At 40.7% G+C, this 5,219-nt stretch overlaps 1 protein-coding gene across 1 annotated transcript in view; it reads left to right on the top strand.

The window, feature by feature from the left end:
• Window positions 1–5,219, top strand: part of kcnc4 (potassium voltage-gated channel, Shaw-related subfamily, member 4) — an 18,754-nt gene that overhangs the window by 4,543 nt on the left and 8,992 nt on the right. The window lies entirely within an intron of this gene.

Here is a 5,219-nt window from a genome sequence, read left to right as displayed (position 1 = left end):
GTCTAGCTCCGTCCCTGGTTCAAGGCAGCTTTATAATCAGTGCAGTTTTAAGTGAAGGTATCTGACTTCTCCTTATTAGACAGACTGTGACTTWAAATTATTGACCTTCAGCTTCAAGCTTCATGTCTTTACATCAAAACAACTTCCTGTGAAATATAGCTGTGAGTAGTTAAGCAGGGCTCAGTTACCACAGCAATTCAATCATGTCAGAAACATGGCTGTCACCAATATTAGTTTTTTTTAAACTCACTTACCAACACACTCTCTTTCCTCTTTTGAACGCTGTTTGAAAGTAAGAGAAGATGCTGTTTTGTTTAATTAATTTTYCCTTATAAAAGTTGTGCAAATCAAACTGTCTGAAGATAAATGTTTGCAGAGTACAGAGTCCAAATGAGATGCTTGAGGTGTTAACAGATGATGAGAAGCAGCAGTCTGCACGGTGATCCTTACAATCCAGCTCTGTCTCCTCTAATGGTTCTGTTCCTGCTGCTGATCATACATGAAGCTTTATTAAAGCTGAACATGACAAATCCCCTCCGATGATTTTGTCTAGTTATAAATGATATATAGATAATCACCACCATTTTTTTTTTTTTTATGGGGAGGGATATTTTTGGCTCTGTGAATTTATGAAATATAAATGTCTGGTAATGAAGTACTTCTCCGCAGAACCCCAGGAGACATGCGGCTGTCGGACTGAGCAGTGGAAATGAATTGTCCGTCCTCAGGTGCACAGACTCTCAGACATGAATCAGTGTGACRTGAATTCCTAGAAATTCAGCGGCGGCTGATCTTATTGCCTCTGCAGAGTGCCCGGTGGGCTTGTTGGGCGGGGGTCCTTGTGAACAACATGATGCCCGTACTGGTGCCTCAGCATGATGCTCAGCAGCTTSAGGTAACGACCGTGACGAGACACGCCTGCTGTTGCTCGCTGCTTCACAACCTGCTGCCTGTTGTTTCCAACTCTGCTCCCTCCTGCCATGATCTCCCAGCTGAGACTGGACAAACTTTCTCCTTTGAGGACCTCTGATTTGACACCTGACAATGGATTTATTTGGAGCCTAATGTTATAATATTAGATACTTGCAGCAAATTAAATCATGATCTTTTGGATCAAATACCTGTATGCAATAATGTAGGGATTATTGGGCCTCATGCAAGAACCGTTCGTACGCACAGATTTGTTCTTAAGTTGTGCGTACGAGTGATTTAGGAGAATTTGTGGCATTCACCAATGTTTTCGTATTCTAAGATTTTTTTCAGATACGAACAAAATTCACGAGTGGTCCAGACCTGTCGTATATTTTACGAGCAGTCAGTCTTGTATGCTGAAACACAGAACGTTCACATGAAAATACTAAAGTACAGTGACAAATGTTGAATACTAAAACAACTGTAGCAAGCTGTAAACTACTTTCAAAATAGTCAACGTTATTTTATATAAAACATTTTGTGAACATGGTACTACTATTACCGTATCATCAATTAAAAAAACATTTTTTGTCTTGAGCTTTGTGGAGGTGAAGCTTTTGATCAGGCACTTCTTGTAACTTTCAATTGATCTCAAAAGACATAAAAGTAGCTTAGGATTGGAGCAGTTCTGTCAATTGTACAAAAGTGCTACAATGAACCGTCAGAAAATTTCATATACTTTTATTGCCCTAGCTTAAGAGACAGTCTGCAGCTGAAGGCCAGACTCTGTGAAAAAAAAAAAAACAAAGCCAAAAAACACCTGATTTTAGATTTTATTAAATGTGTCGTATTTGCTTCAGTGTTTAACCTTAACAGGACTGATTTGTTCATGAAAAGGGAATGGAAAAACTCAAAGTTTGTGTTGAGCCTGAGAACCATTGCAACTTGTTTAGCATCACTCGACTCACCGATCCAAAGACAGAAACACTCTCAGGTGACGAAAAGACATCGCGCCTTCCTCAGTGACTCTGTGAACGTGTTTGGAGTTTCCACTACTAAACAATCCCCACAGAAAGACTTCTTGGCAAGACAAACGTGAACACACACACAAGTAATGAGCCGGAGGCACAGAGGCTCATCCTTTACATTGTTTATAGACTCCCATCAGAGGTGTGAGGTCATTTCATCGGTGGCTGTTTTTTGGTCGAGTCTTCAAGGAGCTGAGCAGACTGTTGTTGCGTCTGCCAGAAACTCCTCTGGCTGCTGCAGATACCCAGCTCTGTTTAGTTCAGGGATAAATYGGTGCTGCCAGGACCTGTTAGGCTCATTGCAAACTTCTGAACGGCAGCAGAGCTCATGGTTTTCATTTGGAAATAACCTCTATGCTCATCCTGTCTGATGGGTTTAAGGTGTGAGAAGATATTTGTATAAACTCGGGCAGGTGTTTGAGCCATAATAGCTTCTGTCAAAACATGATGGTTTGTTGGCCACTTCATTTCAAAATCAGTGAGATTGTAGCTGAAGATTCACATTTTCTCACAATATTGAGACACCAACTAGTCTCAAAGAAATATTCCTTTTACAGCCTTATTTTTACTCTTTTATACCAAAATATTTTCCCTTTCGGTGTTTTTCATACTCTGACATTCACACTCTAAATAAAGTTGCACAACCTTTGTATCAATGTATCGATATGTATTTTGCTCATAGTCTTTCTGTTTTACTGGATTCCCCCAACAATGTGTGATTAAGTGTTTTGTGACGTCAGAAACTATTGAATTTTCAGATGGATGTGAGGAAGGAGATGAATGTAGGAGGAGGTGATGGATCTGATGTTGGGGCGGCAGCTCGATGTGGCGCTGGGGCTGTTGGCATTTTGTTGTGATGTTACTTACGTCAGGTGAGCTGATCCCTTCGATAAAAAGGAACGGAAGGAGGGAAAGGGAGATTAATGGATGCCAATAGAGATGAGGTAGAATGGTAAATGGATGACTGGAGTGGGAGGTGATAGGCAGCCTGGGATGATTTGGTTTATTAGATTTGTAGCTTTAATAYACCTGTTAGGTTTTCTTTGCATAAATTATCCCAGCATTTTAGATAATGTATGATGTGTTTAAACACTTATGTCCACTGCCTCAAAGWACAACTTTAAAGTGTAAAATACAAATAAAGAGATATAAAAGATTTGAGTCGTTTGGCCTCAAATAACGACAAAATATCTTTAAAAACATGTATATAATAAAATAACCATTGTGTGAAATATATCACCAAYGTTTAAAACAAAGATTTTACATGATTTGTTTGTGATCCTCATTTTAGCCCCATATCTATAAATTGTAGCCATTCATGTGTTTGAACCTAGTAAGCTGTGGCGGCCATCTTTGAGTTGACCCCAGAAGTTAATCAGGTGTAGAGGTACATCCTAGATGAGTTTTATTCATATCATCCAGTTGGTGATGGTGTATTTTGCTAACAGACCAACAACTCACCAAACGTCCTCGTATTTGATTTATTATTATTATTATTATTTATTATTTATTTATTTCAGGAGTCTGAGTTAGACGTTTAGAAATAACAGATTTGAGTTTCAGAAAATGAGGAGGTGTGAAATTAGAATTTGTTGATATTTGAAATTTTAAAAATGTTTGTGGCCTTGTTCAGTCAGCCTAACGGGGTAAATCAGCAGGTGCTGATGTTGTGTTTGTGTTCATCTTGTTACAACGTCCCCTGTGGGCCCGTCCCAGGACAGAGTCAGGGCTTTCCCTGTCCCTTCACAGACAACTTTTCATTTCCCCAAAGGTTTGCAGGGTTGTCATGACTGATTGCTGCACATCGTCCTCCACTGCAGAGAGGCGATGATGTTGTTTTCAGCATGAACTTCAAATAACACGTTCCTGTTWCGGGACGTTTCTTAATCGTTTTGTTTGCTCAAAGATGAAGAACAAATCCCATAAACACATTCAGCTGAGTGATTTGAGCTTGGATGAGTATGACTAAGTGCACAGCAGCTAAAGAGATGTTATTTATCCAGCTGGAAAATAACGGTTGGGATGGCGTTTTTACATTCAGCCCRGGCTTCAGGTAACAAAGACGGAAGCTCATTTATGGGTAAACACACAGCAGCAGTTCAAACACAGACGGGCTGCTATTGTGGTGGATTCTATTCGGCCTCCATGTTCAAGTTGAACCCTCAGGCATTGTAGAGATTGTTGGAGCTTTATTCAAATATTTCTGAAAAAACTAAGCAAGTGTTATTATGTAAGACTTTTTCAATGCCTGGAACACTTGAACCAAAAAATGTGATCAAAGGACCTTTTTTTTTTTTTACCTCCGCCAAGGGCGAGGTAATGTTTTCAGTCGCATGTGTCTGTCCGTCCGTCTGTCTGTCCGCCTGTCCGTCTGTCTGTCCGTCTGTCCTGTCACTCTGTCGTTCTGTCACTCTGTCGTTCTGACTTTGGACAACGTTACTCAAAAACTTGTGGACGGCTTGTCATGACATTTCTACCACATGTGGGTACTCGCTCAAGTAACACACCTTTAAATTTTGGTGATGTTTCGGATACGATGCGGATACAGGAATTTTTTTCCTTTTAGCACACTGAGATCGGCAAAGCTGTGATGCTTTCACAGGGCGTGGGTTTCAAAGTGTCCAGCAGGTGGCACTGTRGTAATGGTGTGCCCCTTCGTAACTCTATTACAGGATAGGGGAAGTTGGTCTTGGCGGAGGTTTGCACTCTCTGAGTGCTTCTAGTTYCTTTATTGTTTTCTTTATTTAAAAAAAATGTCTGCATCTGCCCCATGTTGGTGCCCCAGTGTGTGTGTTTGTTTGCATGTATTGCCATTGTTGTGCAGACATATTTGAACATTAGACAACCCATGTGTGGACATTTTGCTTGGTCCTCACCGGGGAAAAACAATTTTTTGCTTTAGGTTCAGGGTAAAGGGTCAGAGTTAGGTTGAATTTGCCTGTGTGTCGAGGCAGATGGCGGCCTGTCCTGATCCTGGTTCTGCTGGAGCTTTCTTCCTGTTAAGGGAGAGTTTTTCCTCTCCGCTGCTGCTGGTGTGCTGCTCAGGATGGGAGACTGTGATGAAGCAAAGGTTCAGCGCAGTCTGCTGGCTTCTTTAGATTTATTGTTTGTTGTGTTTGGTACCCTGAGACAACAATTGTTGTGATTTGGCTCTATATAAATGAACTGAACCGAATTGACCTGATGCATCTCAGTAATCCAGGTAAAAAATCAAAAGGAAAAAAATTGTATAGGTCCTCTGGACGAGTTCTTCTTTAATGAAACGTTTCGTCTCTCTTC

This window comes from Austrofundulus limnaeus, unplaced genomic scaffold (assembly GCF_001266775.1).
Source record: "Austrofundulus limnaeus strain Quisiro unplaced genomic scaffold, Austrofundulus_limnaeus-1.0 Scaffold3, whole genome shotgun sequence".
Taxonomy (NCBI): Eukaryota; Metazoa; Chordata; class Actinopteri; order Cyprinodontiformes; family Rivulidae; genus Austrofundulus; species Austrofundulus limnaeus.
This window is presented reverse-complemented; position numbering and strand designations above follow the sequence as displayed.